The 18250-nt window shown below is 43.1% G+C and overlaps 1 pseudogene; it reads left to right on the forward strand.

The window, feature by feature from the left end:
- Positions 1-3670: 3670 nt before the first annotated feature.
- LOC145639952 (dynamin-related protein 4C pseudogene) lies at positions 3671-17037 on the forward strand (annotated as a pseudogene).
- Positions 17038-18250: the final 1213 nt, after the last annotated feature.

Below are 18250 nucleotides of genomic sequence, written 5' to 3' on the forward strand. Positions count from 1 at the left end.
CTGAAATGCTAGTTACAAATACCCCTAATTTTTTGTCTTATTCGGAGATTATTCGTAACGGACATTACAATGTCCGTTACGAATAAGTAGTTATTCGTAACGGACGGTGCCCGTTACGAATAACTACTTATTCGTAACGGGCACTTACAGTTATTCGTAACGTGCACCTGAAACGTCCGTTACGAATAAGTAGTTATTCGTAACGGGCACTTGAAACGTCCGTTACGAATAAGTAGTTATTCGTAACGAGCACCTGAAACGCCCGTTACGAATAACTACTTAATGCACATGCACATGCTGATTGTTCCACTGAAAGTTTATTGGTAACTCAGTGGTACTATTTATGTATAAATTTAGTACAACTGAATGCATATATAATACCATTATGTGCATATATAGGATCACTGTATATTCAGTGGTACCATTTGATCATCCAATGATACCAGAATATGCGTTCGTTTGTACATATGTATAATTACATGAATGCCCTTTGTTATGCATTTCTACATGCCTAACATTCCTCCCTTTAAAATTCCTCCAATGGTTGTATGTGTATCAGCTCTCATTATTCTATATTGGCCTTGGGGTAATGTTTTTAGCAAATATGGATAATCTTGATTCTTGAATTAAAGTTGGATAAGCTCTTAATATTTAATACGAGTATGTTTTTAGAAAAAATTGAAATTTAATAAAGGTAGTTTTGAATAAATATATTATTTATCTAATTTGCATGATATATGAACTTAATTGAAATCATCTAAACTTTAATTAAGGTAATTTTGGTTTAATATATTATTCACTTAATTTGCATATTTCTAAACTTAATTGAAATACTCCTCCCTTCTCTCTCCGATTTTAGTTTTCTTGGCCATTTAAGCTGAAATAGTCCTTTTTTTTTTCCGAAAATTACTAAATAGTTAAATGAGACTATAGAGTAATTGAAAGATTAGATATTAATTAAGTGAATTAGTGGTACTAGCTTTCTTTGATTATAAAATTTTTAAGTTCGAGATTTTTTTTTACAATAAAGCTTTATAAAAGTTTACCCAAAACGTTGCATTTAAAAAAAAATTGACAAATTTTCTAACTAGAACCTTTTTTTTTTTTTTTTTTTGGTTATTAGATCATAGTTTAGTCATTCACTCATTCATATTGTAGTTTTTGGAACCTCTTTCTTTCTTATTAAGCTCATGAGCATGACCATGACCATGACCATGACCATGGCAAAGCTCTCTCGCAGTTTAAATCATATGTCTCTCCTATTTTTTAATTGTAACTTGTATACTACCTTTGTTTTTTATTAGTTGACACATTTTGACTTTAGCAATATTTATCTACCTCCCTTTGACCATGTTTTGAGATTTATATGTAAGGAAAAATATAGTCAAGTGAGATCTTGCTTGTTAGATTAATCACAATGTATATTTTCATAATATCAACTTTTTATAATTTTTGCTTATCGGTAAATTAAGATATTAATGATTTAATTTGTGCATTGACAAATGTGACTAAGGGTCTAATCTCATACGTTTATTTTCAGTTCATTTTAGTTCAGCTCATTTTAATTCAGTTTAGTTCAGTTCAGCTCCTAATTTCCTTCACTTATAAAATATTCATTTCAGTTCAGTTCAGTTCAGTTCGATTCAGCTGAGTTCAGTCAATGAGAACAGGCCCTAAAGAAACGTGTCAACTAAAAAGAAACGGAGGAAATATTACATTCTCTCTCTTCATCCCAACATAAAATGGGTAACCAATAGCCTTATTCTAAACAATTTGTATGAATAATGTTACATCATAAACTAATTCCTTACATACGTTTGTTTATAAACCATTTCTCGCAATATCATTCACGTAGGTTCGGATCCAAGCTTTGTTTTTTAATTTTTATTTTTTTATTTTATTATTATTATAAAACGCTAACAACAAAGGCAGTTATACTTAATATACAACCGTTAATGGTATTAGAGATTCTATATTCAATATGACTTTTAACTAGGATATGCAATGTACAGAGTAGATGTTTTCCAAGAATTGCACCATAATAAAATTAATCAAGCCAGTATTTTAACCATATGATTTTCAAATGTTTTTTATGCATAAATTCAAGATTTTCAGTTACATACCAACCTTTTGAAATTACTGTTCGTCCATAATTTATACTCCGTATTTCGTATGATTATATCCCTAATAATAAAGTGAACTTGTTTTGTTGCACTCTTATAATAATACGTGCTCCACCTTTGTTTTGACTAGTTTTAATACTACGTAATATATTTAATATGTATGGGGATAATGGTAAAGTAGTTTGTTAAGATATAGATTAACGACTTTAGAACCGCTAATACTATTATAGAACCTCTAATAATATTAGTGGTCCTTCATTGAAAATTTCAAGGTACAGACAGCTGTACTATACTTGATACAGACAATAAACGCTGAAAGAACATGTATATGTTTTGTAAAGTACATACAATTATTTTGTAAAGAACATCAAGTTTTATGTTTTTTTTTTTGGTTTAAATATCTAATGAACATCTGTAATATTGATAAATATGATAATATTATGTAATGAGCATTATTTATATTACCCACCTTAATTTGAAGACAAAATTCAAAGAATATTTCACAATAAGCAATGAACATTATGACATAAATAAAACACATAGAACTGACAATCAAATAACACGGACATATGGTTTTTTCACTCTTTTTGGGGCAAATATGTTCTTTTTACTCTATGTATATGTTTAATTACATTTTAATAATATGTTCTTTTCACTCTAGGTATATATTCATTACATTTTAATAGTATGTTCTTTTCACTCTAGGTATATATTCATTACATATTCATTACATTTTAATAGTATGTTCTTTACACTCTAGGTATATGTTCATTACATTTTAATTGTATATTTTTTTCACTATAACAATTTGTTCATTACTTTTCTATATTATATATTATGTTGTTTCCTATAAAACGGTTGTACGAAGCACCGTACAGGTGCCTGCAGGGACCAACGATTAGTCCTTCATTAAGTAAAATCGCTTATACCATTAACAGTTCTATATGGGAAAAAACCCGAAGTTCGGGTTCATGCTTACATGGACGGTATTATGAGAAATATTTTACAACTAATGTATGCAAGGAATTAATTTACGATTTAGCATTGTTTATAGAAGTCACTCCCTTGTTCTATGAAATTTTACACACACATTGGCCTAAAAAGTAGACCAAAAATTGTGGCAACCCAAGAGGCCAAGATTAAGCATAATATTTTATAATAACACAGTAAATTGTAAAAATCAGAAAAGTTACGGAGTACATTAATTTTATAATTGTACAGAATCATTACATTTGAACATGCGCATACCCTTACCCAACAATGTGTAGGAATGTCTTATCAAAATCTCTTTGCATATCTCCAGGTCTGACTTGCACTAGTCAAACAAGCAATTTTTCACTCTTGAACACTCAATAACACAGTAAATTGTAAAAATCAGTGAAGTTACTCCCTTCTTTCCCGGGACTTTTCACCATACTTTGTCCTACTTCACTAGCTCTGATTTTTCAATTCTCACAAACAAAACAGAAAGCTCCTCTATTTAACCACTCTTCTACCCATTACCAGACTTGACATTTAAACGAAAATTACAGCCATAACAAAACACAAAACACACAAAAATGGAAGAAGCAAAAACACTAGCAATTATCCAGTCTAATGAGCAACAACAACCCCTCCAAACAATAAACCCGCCCTTAGTCTCTTCTTACAATCACCAAATCCGGCCACTCCTCGACGCTATTGACAAACTCCGCCACCTTAAAATCATGAAAGAAGGCATCCAACTCCCCACCATTGTCGTCGTAGGCGATCAATCCTCAGGCAAATCAAGCGTACTCGAGTCACTCGCTGGCATTAACCTCCCGCGAGGTCAAGTTATATGCACTCGCGTACCCTTGATCATGCGCCTTCAACACCACTCTAATCTTACCCCGACTCTTACTCTCGAGTATCTTAACAAGTCCGTGGATATGGACGAGTTACACGTGGCAGAATCTATCGAGTCTGCCACGTGGGAGATCGCGGGGTCAGGGAAGGGAATTTCCCACACCCCATTGACTCTTGTAGTCAAGAAAAATGGGGTGCCTGACCTTACTATGGTCGATCTCCCTGGTATTACCCGGGTGGCCGTGCACGGCCAACCGGATAATATTTATGAACAGATACATGATATTATCATGGAGTACATTATGTTTTGGATGTTTTTGTCTCTTGGGAGAGTTATGTCACGAAGTCTGATCCGGCTGAGCTGCACCTGCAAAATAACGGAGACTCCGGGTGGTTGGAGCTCCGCCTCCGACGGTCAAGTTAGTAACTTGAAACGGAATAAAAAGAACGGAAATTTAGGTGGGTATCTGCTCGGATTCCAAGCTCAGATCTTTCTCTGATGTAAGAGAATAAAGGAGTAATAAATGATTTTTTTGTGTCCCCCCAAAATGGGGAAATATCTCCCTATTTATAGGGTCGTTGGAGAATGTGCCCTTACCTAGGTCACTTGACCTCGATTTTAGTGGGCTGCGCCGTTTTTACGGCGCTTCTAGGGATTTGGGCCTTTGAAGGCCGCCATTTCAGAGGCATATCTGAGGGCGCCAAGTGTCAAGAGGATGTTAGGCCACGTGGGCCATCCTGAGCTCGACATGTGGCTTCCTCTCATTGGTCCACGTGTCTAGGGTATTTTTACCCTAAACATTTGCCCCTCACAGGTCGCACGTGCATATCACGTGGGGCCTGTGACACGTGTCCACCTTTCATAGGTGAACAGTAACGGGTAAAATTTTGAATTTCAAATCAAAATTTTCCCCCCGCTTTTACTTTCTATAAATAGAAAGTTACCCCCCTCCTTTTCACACCTTACATTCACATTGACTTTTTAGAGAGAGAAAAAGAGAGATTCTAGAGAGATGTTTCTCTGCTCCCGCCTGCATAGCAGCAAGTTTCAAGCTTCCGAGTGCTAGCAATACATCACCCGGTTCACCGGCTGTAGCGGTTTTCAGATTTTTCAGAGTTAAAGCAAGGTAACCGCCTGTACCATTTTAGCTTTTCTCCCTTTCAATTTGCATACCATTTTTTCGCCTGTATACCCGGCTTTCTTAAGAGAATATAAATGAGTTCCCAATCCACCCACTCGGCACTGCCTAGGACACTCAGCCGATCCCCCGGAACGGTTGAGTCTAGAACAGGGGTTGCCTCTTCCGGACTGTCGGAACCAATATGCTCATCTCCGAATTCCTCCCTCTCTGTGTCTGTGCAGGACACAATGGCCAGAACGAAACAGACGGCCAGGCGGTCTAAAAGCCGGCGCACTATGAGAGTGCGAGCCGATGAGGTTTTCCCGGAAGGGGAACAGAGGGATTGGGAAGAGAGCGGGTCTGACGAAGAGGCTCCCTCTACCTCCGGGAGCTCTAGAATAAGGGAGGTAGACGGCGAGGGAGCCGCCTCCTCTAATGAAGCCGGTGATGCTGAGGCCGGCCATGGATCAAGAGCGGAATCTTCCAGCTCCGACCAGGGTGATTTTGCGACTGAGTATCAGCAGCCGCCCAAGGTTGCTGACAATTCCAACCCCAAGAAGACCCGGATGCTGCCGAATAACATTTCCCTTCTTAATAGCGGGTTCAGGGCCTTCAAAGAGAAGCACCCCTTTGGAAGGGGTTGAGAGATTATTGTCCCTCCGGCTGATACTGTAATGGCCTGGAGTGACGACATTAATCACGCAGATGACTACTTCATCTGCTACGAGGCGGTTATCGAAGCCGGCCTCCGGTTCCCCCTCCACCCCGGGATTAGGAAAATCCTCAAGGGATACAATCTGGGGGTTTGGCAGCTCACCCCTAACTCGTGGGTGAACATTCTAAGTTACATCGCCGCCTGCGAGTTTCAAAATTTAAACCCCAGCTTTTCCGCCTTCGCTCATATGCACTACTTGAGCAAGGCCCCAGGCGGCCATGGGGCATGGTATACGCTGACTACCTTGCCCCAATACCTAATGACTTTGGACAAGGTGTCCAAGTGGTCCGGGTGGAAGGACAAGTTTTACTTGATTTCTTCCCCCACTTTGAGACACAACCGGACACTGCGCCGGTACAACACCGAGCCGGCTCTTCTAGGCCGAAAATGCCCTCTCCCGGTGCTATCTACTAAGGCCCAGGAGCAAATAATAGAGCCGGGATTTTTTGAGACAACAACTGAGCCCATGGGGGATGGGACTCACATCATAGTTCCCAAGAACTGGATCCCCCATCCGGACTTCTTCAAGGACGAGTTCTTCTTGTCCGCCTGCGGGCTGAGTACAATGTTTCCCAGGGGTAGAATACTTCTCATCCGGAATGATTGTTATTTCATTTTTATTGCGAACTTGCCTTAATTTTTTCTAACTTGAAATTCTTGTTTTTGCAGACGAAGCCTTGAGGATGGTTGACCAGGATAAAACTCCTGCTAAGTCTGCGGCGCTGCTGCGCAAGGAGGCGGTACTTGCCAAAAAAGCAGCCGTCGAGGCTAAGGATACGAAGAAAGGCGGGGTAAGACCGCCTGACTTTATATGTTTAGAGTTTTTTTTATTTTTATTTATTTATTTTTTTTATTATTATTTTTTTATACATACCGGTTGGGTATACTTACATTTTGCTTCTGTTTTAGGAGTCCGTCAAGAGGATTCCACGATCATTCTCCAAGCTGCTCAAAAGGCAGGGAGATGATCTGGAGAAGGCTCCGGCTGCTAAAGCCGCCAAGAAACAAACATCTGCCCAATCCGGTCGTCCAACGATTGGGGGAAAATCCCCTGTTGTTCTGAAAAAACTCAGCGAAAGCTCAAAATAGCAGAAAGCGCCGGATGTCTCAACGGCATCGAAGGGTGGCGAGACACCTAAGGTTACAGGCGGTGCGGCAACCACTGGGGAGGAGAATAAGCCGGAGACCCATCCGGAAGCTCAAGGTAAGGAACGAACTGAAATACCTTGGCCACTTGATTTTATGAGAATCAAGACCAAGGTTGATCCTTCAAAATGGTCAGTCAACAGCCGGCAACGGATGAATGCCGACTACGCTGCTTCTATCTCACAAAGCACTACTTTTGATGCAGATCTGACTTCTGACCAGCCGGATCTTGCAAGCTTCGCAAAGCGGATGGTGAGGACCCTCACCCGGTCTGAGAAGGCCTCCATACGTGATCTGCAGGTCGTGGACTTCGACCGGATAATGGGTTCTCTGGCTGAGGTAAATGATCCCTCTACCTTGATGTCTTTAATATATCTTTAATTTGACTAAGTAACTCATAGACCGGCTGTTATTGTCTCAGGCTATGGTGAGAGTGGACAGTCTCCGGGGCCCCTTCAGGCGGAAGCAAGAAGAGGTAAATGACACCAAATGGAGGGCCCTAGAAAACCTCAACTTTGCTGAACATTCTGATTATATGTGTAATTTAAAGATTAAAGCAGTAGAGTTGAAACAGGAGGAGCTGATCCGGAGTTTGACGGCTGCAAACGATGAAGCTAACAGCCGGGCTGATGACCTTGACAAGAAGCTGAAAGATGCCAAATTAGATCTCAAGGCATTGGAGGATGCTGACAAGGAAAATGCCCAACTACGGATAGACAATGACCGCCTGAAGGTCGAGCTTATGAATCTGCGCAACAAGCTGTCGGATGAGCTGGCCCAGGAGCAGACCCGGCTGACTGAGGAGAATGAACGGGACAACTTGGCCCGGCTGAAGATCACCTGGGGCCTCCTTTACCCGGAAATAGACTTTGAGGTCTATAAGCTGAGGTATGATTACGCCACTGCGGTGTATGATGCCCAGCAACTGGGTGATGCTCCACCGCCTCGCTTCAAAGACTGGGCTGCTGAACAGGGATATGAAGTCTCTGATGATGAGGAGCCGGCGGATGATCATCACGAGGGTCAAGCCAGCCAGACTCATCTGGAGAAGACTCCACCTCAGCCTTAGGCGGGCCTCCCCACTTTCTACGGCAGTATGCCATTCTGTTTCTTTACTGGCTTGTATGCCGTGTATTGTTGTATCTTTACCAACTAAGGAGTTGGGTTAACATTTTATCTTTCTTTCTTCACCGGATGTGTCCGATTAACACTTACTCTGGCCCTTGTGCCATTTTAAATATTAATGAAGTATTCCGACTCAGTCGGTGTTTATATATATTTGTGTTTTCAATTTGAATTTTGCATCTATTTGCAATTCTTTAATATTTTGCCTAACTTAAAAAAGTATGCGACAATTTGCAATCCGGGTGCTCTTGCCCCTGGGCGGCTGCGTGGTTGGTTTAATGTCAAGCTGATTGATTGGCTTGAAAACACTTGATACTAAGAAAAGTATGGAGTGTTTTTAGGCCAATCAATCACAATGGTGATTGCCCCAAACCAAGCGCACAGTCGGTCATAATAGCGGGTGCTTTGAGCTTCTTACCCAGGCGGTCAATTCCGTCTGGGGTTAGCGCGTAGCCATTACCCCACCTTTTGCCCTAATAGGGGAAGTGAGTGCAAATTTGGAATAAATAACCCAAGTAAGAATTTCAACCAATGACCGACTGATGCCTTAGGGCATCCGGTACTTGGTTACTTAATTGTTCTTCATAGATTATTCTGGTCAGACAACTATGAGTTGACCAATTTGGTCGTTCAATTTTCGCAGTCTGCATGGATACGTAGAACCGACAAATAGTCTGTTCTCTGCGACGATTGCACCCGGAGGGGTGTCGCCGGACGCCCTTGTCCATGTTGGGACAGGCGGTTTTATAAAATAAGCAACCATCCGGCCATATTGGCCTTTGGTCTTGTTTGAGACCGGTTGTATAGCTACTAAGCGTTTTTGTGCTTAGTTTTTAATCGGATCATTTGGCCGAGCATAATTACAACATTGAATTTACTAAATATCGAACTTAGTTTGTTGAACGAATAGTCCATCTGAGTATTATCCAGGCGGTCCAGCAATTATTAAATTACACTATCAAACGTAATTTAGATAAATAAATAAAGAGTCCGTCTGGGGTTTACCCAGGCGGACAGGCAGTTATAATGTTAAACCAAACTGTGTATCAAACTTAGTAAGTTAAACACAGGGTCCGTCTGGGTATTACCCCGGCGGGCGAACAATAAAAAAGGGAAAAATAATTCTGCAAACAAAGCCTGAATTTTCATTAATTGACTTACTGTTTACAAAAATTATACATTCTCAGAAGTAGTATTTTTTTAGATTGTCTACATTCCAAGTTCTAGGCAGGCGGCGACCGTCCGGAGTTTCCAGACGGTAGGTGCCGTTCCTGACTTCTTCATAAATCCGGTAGAGGCCTTCCCAATTGGGGGTTAGCTTCCCAGCCTCATTGGCCATACCGGTTGCCTCCATTTTTCGTAACACAAAGTCGTCCATTTTCAGGGGACGCTTGTGCACTCTCTTGTTATAAGCTCTGGTCATTCTCAGGCGGTATATCTCATGGCGCAGGGCAGAGTTGCCCCTGCATTCCGGGAGGGAGTCCAATGCCAGCCGCATGGCCTCCCAATTTGCCTCTTCATCATAGAGCATAACTCTGAGAGTCGGCTCATAATGCTCAATGGGCAAGACGACTTCAGCACCGTATACCATAAGAAATGGGGTTTCTCCGGTTGCCCCTTTAGCAGTAGTCCGGATGGCCCACAGGACATGAATTAATTCCTCTGCCCATAAACCACCGGCTCTTTCAATTTTCTTTTTTATGCCGTCTGAGATGAGTTTGTTGAAGGCTTCAACTTGGCCGTTTGCTTGGGGTCGGCCGACTGATGCAAAACAATGTGAGATACCCTGATCTCCCAACCAAGTCTTGAGCTGGGGGGTCTCAAACTGAGGGCCATTATCAAACACCATAGACATAGGTACCCCAAACCGGGTGATGATGTTCTTCCAGATGAAGGAGATGACATCCTTTGTCTTGATGTTCTTAACCGGCTCAGCTTCTACCCATTTGGTGAAATAATCCACGGCCACCAAAATGTAGCGCTTTCCGCCTGGTGCAGGCGTATATGGACCCAAGATATCCATGCCCCATTTTGCAAATGGGACTGGGCTGTGGATTGCCGTCAGATCAGTAGCCGGGCGGCGAATCAGTGGACCAAACCTTTGGCACTTGTCGCATCTTTTAACTAACTCTTTGGCGTCTGCTTCAAGAGTAGGCCAAAAGTAATGCCGTCTGGCTCTGACGGCTAAGGACCTGCCGCCTATATAGGAGGCGCAGTATCCGGCATGCAATTCTTCGAGAATTTCTTTCCCCTTTTCTGGGGTAACACACTTCAATAAAGGTTTGAGGAAACCTGCCTTGAAGAGTTCTCCATTTCTCAACTCGAAGTTTGCAGCTCGCTTTTTCAGGACGGCTGCCTCCTGTGATGAATCAGGAAGCGTGCCGTCTGCTAAATATGCCCGGATGCCATCCATACAGGTAGAGCTTCGGTCTAAGGTTCCAATGGGCTCTTCATGTATGCTTCTCTTTTCAAGAACTTCCCAAAAGACCAACCGAGGAGTATCACAACAGGCGGAAGAAGCCAATTTAGACAATGCATCCGCCTGGTTGTTATCTGACCTAGGCACTTGATTCAGACGGAATTCCTCAAGTGCCCCAGTCTCTTCTTTGACTGCCTGAAGATATTTGATCATAGCCGGATGAGTTGCCTCATATGCTCCCTCATACTAGCTAACGACCAATTGTGAATCAGAATAGGCGTTAATTTTAGTTGCCCCTGCTGCCTTACACATGTGGATTCCGGCTAGCAGGGCTTCATATTCCGCCTCGTTATTTGAGGCTTGAAACTTAAACCGCAGTGCATATTCAAATTTGTCACCCTCAGGGGACTCATGTATAATTCCTGCACCGCAGCCGTTCTTTGTTGAGCTTCCGTCCACATACACTTTCCAAACCTGGTCAACATTATCCGGTTGCACCGGTCGTGTCATTTCAAAAATGAAGTCGGCAAACGCCTGACCCTTCACTGCCTTTCTAGGTTCAAAAGTGATTTCAAGACTTTGCATTTCAATAACTCATTTCAACATTCTGCCGGATGACTCCAAAGTAGACATTGGCCGCTTAAGGGGCTAGTCGGTGTAGATTACCACCGGATGAGCCAGGAAGTAAGGTTTCAATTTCTTGAAAGCTATATACAGGGCAAGGCCAAATTTTTCTACCATGGGGTACCGGAGCTCAGCATTTTTTAAGACATGGCTAATGAAATAGACCGAAAGCTGAACACCGTCTCTCTCAGCAAGGAGAACGACACTGAGGGCATGATCTGAGACGGCTAAGTACATGTATAACACCTCCCTAGGCAGTGGACTAACAAGTCTTGGCAAAGAGTGGAGGTGCTCTTTCAGCCGTTGAAAGGCTGCCTCAGCCTCATCCCCCCATTCAAATCTGGTCTTCTTCCTGATTGCTTGGAAGAAGTAAAGGCATTTGTCACCTGACCGGCTGAGGAATCTCCCCAGAGCAGCCAGGCAACCGGTTAGTCTCTGTCCTTTCTTGACAGTGCAGGGTGACTTCATGTCAATCACCGCCTGTATCTTTTCAGGGTTAGCCTCTATCCCCCTTTGATCAATCAGGAATCCGAGAAACTTCCCAGACTCAACACCAAAGACGCATTTCTTAGGATTCAACATGACCTTTTGCCGCCTGAGTGTGATGAAGGTTTCTCGGAGATCAGCAAGGTGATCCGTCTGCTGTTTGGATTTGACTATCATGTCATCAATGTATGCCTCTACATTCCTCCCAATCTGATTAATAAAGACAGTATTAATCATCCGTTGGAACGTAGCCGGCGCATTTTTCAAGCCAAACGACATCACCGTGTAACAGAATAGCCCCTGATCAGTGACAAAGGCCGTCTTTTCTTGATCTTTCTTCCACAGGGGTATCTGATGGAAGCCAGAGTAGGCATCCAAAAAACTCATCAAGGCATGCCCGACTGTTGAATCGATCAGACTGTCGATCTTAGGAAGCGGATAACTGTCTTTGGGAAATGCCTTGTTGAGATCTGTGTAATCAACACACATCCGCCAGGTACCATTCGGCTTCTTTACAAGCACAACATTTGCCACCCAGTCGGGGAAATTACATGGCCGAATGAACCTAGCATCCAACAGCTTTTTTACTTCGGCAGCTGCCGCCTGACTTCTTTCCTCGCCGTGATTTCTTTTCTTTTGCTGGATGGGCTTCTTTTTAGGGTCCACGGCGAGTTTGTGGACAACAAGATCCGGACTGACGCCTGGCATCTCTTCCACTTCAAAGGCAAAAATGTCTTTGAATTCTTTCAGCAGTAGGTGCAAGTCTGCACCTAACTTAGCAAAGGCAACCGTCCCCACCTTCACAGTATGCTCCGGACGGCTGTCGTCCAGAGGTATGTCAATATGTTCACCAGCCAGTTGGGGACGGAGCTCATCTGACCGTTCACCGGTCAGTGATTGCTATTTTTTCTCCTTCTTCACCTCCACCAGCATAGGTGCCTTTCTTTTCTTTCCGGCGGCTGGTGGGGCAGGCGCTGGGTCAGCATCCTTGACATTGTCAAGGTCTATTGGTTCCTGACCGCCTGCGGTTACAGTGTCTCTGACGGCTGAGAGATAGCACTCTCGGGCCGTCTTCTGATCCCCATTCAGGGAACCAACAGGGCCATCATCCCTCTCATACTTGATGAGCATGAGAGATGGGATGATTACTGCCTTGGCTACGTTGAGGGTTGGCCTTCCAAGGATAATGTTGTAGGCGGTCAACTCCTCAACGACCAAGAATCTGACGACAATGTGTCGTCCTTGGCCCTTCTCTCCCAACCGGATGGGTAAGTCAATTCTTCCGGCTGGGTAGACCATCCCACCCCCAAAACCAACCAAGGGGTGGGTGACCGGATGTATGCTGCTGACATTGTATTTCAGCTTTTGCAAGCACCGGAGGCTGATGATGTCTGATGAGGTGCCGGTGTCAATAAGGATTCTTCCAACCAGTTGGTTGGAAACCTTACATTCAATGACGACCGGGTCATCATGCGGACGACGAACGCTGCCCCTGTCCTTCTCAGTGATCAAGACGTATGGGAAGGAGGTGCTTGCAGACGCCTGCTCATCATCATCCTTGTCCATCTTTCGAAGATGGCTCTTGGTGCCCCGGATGGTAGGGCCACCACAGGAAAACCCGCCTGCTATTGTGTAGACCGGCTCCTTGTCGGTATCCGAGCTACTAGCAGGCTGGGGGGTAGTCTTAGAGGAATAACCCTTATTCTTCTTCTTTGCCCCGGCTGGGGACTTAGAAATATAGGACTTCAGCATTCCTTTGTCAGCCAGACGGTCCAACGCCCTTTGAAGGATGAAACAGTCGTTGATGTCATGGCCAACTTCCTCATGGTATTGGCAAAATTTATTTTTGTTCCTTGATTGAATGGAACTTTTCATTGGATTCGGCTTCTCTAGGGACAGTCGGTCCTTAATTTCCATGAGGATGGAATTGCAGTCCTTGTTAAGCTTGTACTTGGGGACGTACGGTTTAAACTCTTTCTTCTTCTTCTAGGACGGCTGGTCAGAATAACTAACCGCCCAGATTTCTTTTCTCTTTTTGCTCTCTTCTTTCTTTTTAGCCGGCTGAGCAGGCCGGTTGTCTTTCTGCTTGTCGGACTTCTTAGAGTCCGACTGGCTACCAGGCGAGCAGAGGTCGGTAGCTTGAATGTAGCTTTCCGCCTCCCTCAGGGCCGCCTGTAGGGTGAAAGCCCCTTTTCAGACTAGGTCGAACTTAAAGGTAGACCCGTCTCTTAGACCTTTGAAAAAGTCTGTAAAAGCTACCTCATCAGACAGTCCTTGAATCTGAATTCTGATCAGATTGAACCGCCTGACATATGAGCGCAGCCCTTCTCTCTCTCCCTGCTTAACAGTGCTCAAATCAAGGCTTGTTTTCTTAGCAGGGATGTTCATTGAGAAGTTGGAAGCAAACAGGAAGGCTAGCTTCCTGAAGCTATCGATGGACCCGGTTGGCAGATTACCAAACCATTGTTGAGCAATGCCCTTCAATGTAGCCGGGAAACATCGACACCAAGTGGCATCATCCAACCCCTGCAGATACATGAGGTTGGTGTAAGCCATGAGGTGGTCTTCCGGATTGGTGGTACCATCATAGGTACCAACCAATACATTCTTAACCTTGGCCGGCTGGGCCGCCTCGGTTATCTCCCGGGTGAACGCAGAAGGCTGTTCACCCAGGCGTAGCAGACGAAGCTGCCAGTCCAATGGCTGGACAGTTGGATACGCCGCCTGACCTCCAAAGAAGGCCGGCTGCATGAAGTGAGGAGGATACTGTCCGTAAGCCTGAGTAGGCACATACGGTAAAGCTCCAATCATGTGAGGGCCAGAATGGACGGTATTACCGCCTGTCTGGCTCTCATGCAAGGAGGGTGCACTCCCTGCAGAAATGTTGTTGAAGCTGTCTGGAAAGTTCGACGTTGAAGCCGACTCAGACAGCGATTGGTTTTTCTTCCGGTTGATGATCTCCCGGGCATCAAGAGTTGATTTTTTACTTCTTACCGGCTGCTGAGTCCGGCGAGTGTTATTGGTGTTCTTCCTAGGAAGGAGAATTTTTGACCAATCAATGGTCCCGGCTGCCTTCTCCTTTGGATGAGTAGTGGGCTGCCGGTCTCTGACTGACTTCCCCTTCTCTGGAGGAGTCTTCTTCGCCGACTGACCTTTACTTGGGCCAGCCCGGCTTTTGGTGATCAGCTCTTTAATTTCACCCTTGAAACTTGTCATGAATCTCATGAGTTCGTCTCGGGTGACAGGGGCTGATCCAGCGGCCGTTTGGGTTTCCCCTTCCGGCTGCCCAGTGGGTCGGCTTGGACCCGCCTGGGAGGCACCCCGCTCCAGAATATCACTAGGCCGGATGCTCTTGATTCTGAGCGAGCCATCCTCGGCTGTAAAGGTTTCGAGCTGAGGATCCTCATCCTCTTGGTCTGTAAAGACTTCTGGGTCTTCGCCCAGACGGTTAGGAGGTGGTACAGACTCTTGAACCATCTTCGAGGTACTCTCCCCACAGACAGCGCCAAATGTTTTGGGTGTTTTTGTCCCTTGGGAGAGTTACGTCACGAAGTCTGATCCGGCTGAGCTGCACCTGCAAAATAACGGAGACTCCGGGTGGTTGGAGCTCCGCCTCCGACGGTCAAGTTAGTAACTTGAAACGGAATAAAAAGAACGGAAATTTAGGTGGGTATCTGCTCGGATTCCAAGCTCAGGTCTTTATCTGATGTAAGAGAATAAAGGAGTAATTAATGATTTTTTTGTGTCCCCCCAAAATGGGGAAATATCTCCCTTTTTATAGGGTCGTTAGATAATGTGCCCCTACCTAGGTCACTTGACTTAGATTTTAGTGGGCTGCGCCGTTTTTACGGCGCTTCTAGGGATTTGGGCCTTTGAAGGCCGCCATTTCAGAGGCATATCTGAGAGCGCCAAGTGTCAAGAGGATGTTAGGCCACGTGGGCCATCCTGAGCTCGACATGTGGCTTCCTCTCATTGGTCCACGTGTCTAGGGTATTTTTACCCTAAACACATTACTCCAGCGGAGAGCATCATTCTGAATGTGCTCTCCGCTGCTGTCGATTTCGCCACCTGCTAATCCATTCGGATGTCGCAGAAGGTGGATAAATCAGGGGAGAGAACTCTAGCAGTTGTAACCAAGGCTGATAAAGCACCTGAAGGGCTGCTTGAGAAGGTTATGACTGATGATGTTCGAATCGGATTGGGTTATGTTTGTGTTCGAAACAGGATTGGTGATGAGAGTTATGTTGAAGCTAGAGCAGAAGAAGCTGCTTTGTTTCAGTCTCATCCTATGCTTTCGAGGATCGAAAAATCGATGGTGGGTGTACCTGTACTTGCTGAGAAGCTTACTGCGATTCAGGCTGCTAGCATTGCGAAATGCTTGCCGGGTATTGTTAAGCAGATCAATGACAAGCTGAACTCGAGTGTTGCGGAGCTGAATAAGCTTCTGGGTTCTCTGTCTTCTCCTGCAGAAGCGATGACAGCGTTTGTGAGGGTGCTGGGATTATCTAAAGAGTCCCTCAGGAAAATTCTTGTCAGAGGAGAATATGAGGAGTACCCTGATGATAAAGAAATGCACTGCACTGCTCGTCTTGCAGAATTCCTTAACGACTTCTCCGATGAACTCATGAATGATGAAATTTGTAATTTTATTGATGAGGATGTTAATTTCTTGGAGGAAGAGATTCGAGTTCTTGAGGAGGCGAAAGGAATCGGGCTCCCCAACTTTGTCCCTCGTTCAGCTTTCCTCAACATTATGCAAAACAAGATCAACCAGATATCAGTAATACCAGAAGATTTTGCTTGCAAAGTTTGGGATTATGTCGAGAAGATTGTCCTCTCTGTTCTAGGGCAACAATCAGAGAATTACCCCCAACTTGCATCATCAATAAGGAGAGCTGCTCAGAATCTGATTCTGAAAATGAAGCAACAAACATTGAGTAGAGTACAAGAGATAATAGAGATGGAAAAAGTTGCTGATTATACTTGCAACCCTGAGTACATGGTGATGTGTAACAAGCTTATGGACAGTCTAGCTGAATTAACTAAAGTCGTGAATGATACTGCGGATAGTTATATAGATATCGAAGGCTTTGGGACAGAGGCAGTCAGATCATTTACGAACGTCTGTCAATATTCTGCAGCCTGCCTTTGAAATGAAAGTGAGGGTGACAGCTTATTGGAAGATTGTGCTAAGGAGATTAGTGGACTTCATGGCACTGCATTTGCTACTGAGTATTCATAACCTGGTTGATAAGGAGCTCGAAAACGAGGTTATTCGTGAGTTGTTGGGCGGTCAAGGTCACGGTGGCAGCATTGAGAGGTTGTTAGAGGAGTCGCCTGTTGTGGCCGGCAGAAGGGAGAAGCTAAGCAGGAGTGTAAAGTTGCTCAAAGGAGTCCAAGGATGTGCTGGCTAATATCATGGACAGAATTGCTATAACCACTAGTATGTAAATGAATGGAACTATGGAAGTAGTATGTCCCATTAAACCTATGTTAGTAGTCTGCTAATTGTATGCCCTTTTGGCCTTTTGTATTTTGAAATTTCTGTGTCTTTTTTTGGGTAGCTAGAGCTGAATGCTTTGGTAATGCATATAATTAGGCAAGTTATGCAGCTTTTTTCTACTGGTGTTTGATCAGCTTGTAAGTTTTTGTGCTTGACTGCAAACTCATTGACATGTATGAATGTTTATTCTGTAATCAAAATGAAGAATTATCCACTGTATTATTCTCTTGATTTTGTCATCCACACCATTTCTAGAAGTTTATTTACTTATTGCATTATGAATTAATTGATCAAAATTTTCCTCAATTCTCCAGTGCTTAGATTCATTTCTAGAAGTTTCTGTATTCAAAGTCTGAAAGTACTGGTTTTTGTTTAATTTTTTTGAAGTTTTTATTCAAGTATGTTTCATTTGTATTTCCATGTTGTTCAGTTCACTGATAGAGAGATATTTTTAATTGTTGATTATTACATCTCAAGGAAAAATGTTAATTTTCTTCTCTAGTGCTGTTTACATTGTACAGAATGAATTCTATGTACAATACTTAAATAATTTGGTCATTTCTTTAACAGTATATGCTTGATTAAGTAATTGGAAGCCTGATTATCTATTACTGAAACAACAAACGTGACTCTACATTAACATTTTCAATACACTCACTTGTTCAGTATTCGTACTTAACCAACTAAACTTGGGCTTTTATACAAGTCAGGAATCTGTTATATAGTTTATGAAAGACTGTTTGCTGTGTAAAGAGTAAAAATTGTTTCAAGCATGTTTCTAATGTTGCTAGGGACTTGTTGATTCAGACACTATGACACAATGTCTCTCGTGACATATAATTCTTCGAAAGTACAGTAGCTAGAAAACAACCCAGACGAAGCTGATTCGGCCATTGGGGTACGTTAGGTACACTCTCAGGTCTCTGACTCAACATATCACTTAATAAAATAAAATCCAATTATTACTAATGTTTACCTCAATAACAATTCTCATCAGTAATTTATAAAACCAACACTAATATTGTGCACTATCATTTGATTATGTATTAACATTATAGCATGAACCTTGTACAATTATTGTATAACAAAAATGGAGGGGAAATGTCTCTTTTTACTTTTTCCACATTTTCAAAATCATGTTATTATATGTAAATAAAAAAT

This window comes from Chenopodium album, chromosome 7, assembly GCF_948465745.1.
Source record: "Chenopodium album chromosome 7, dcCheAlbu1.1, whole genome shotgun sequence".
In the NCBI taxonomy this organism is placed as follows: Eukaryota; Viridiplantae; Streptophyta; class Magnoliopsida; order Caryophyllales; family Amaranthaceae; genus Chenopodium; species Chenopodium album.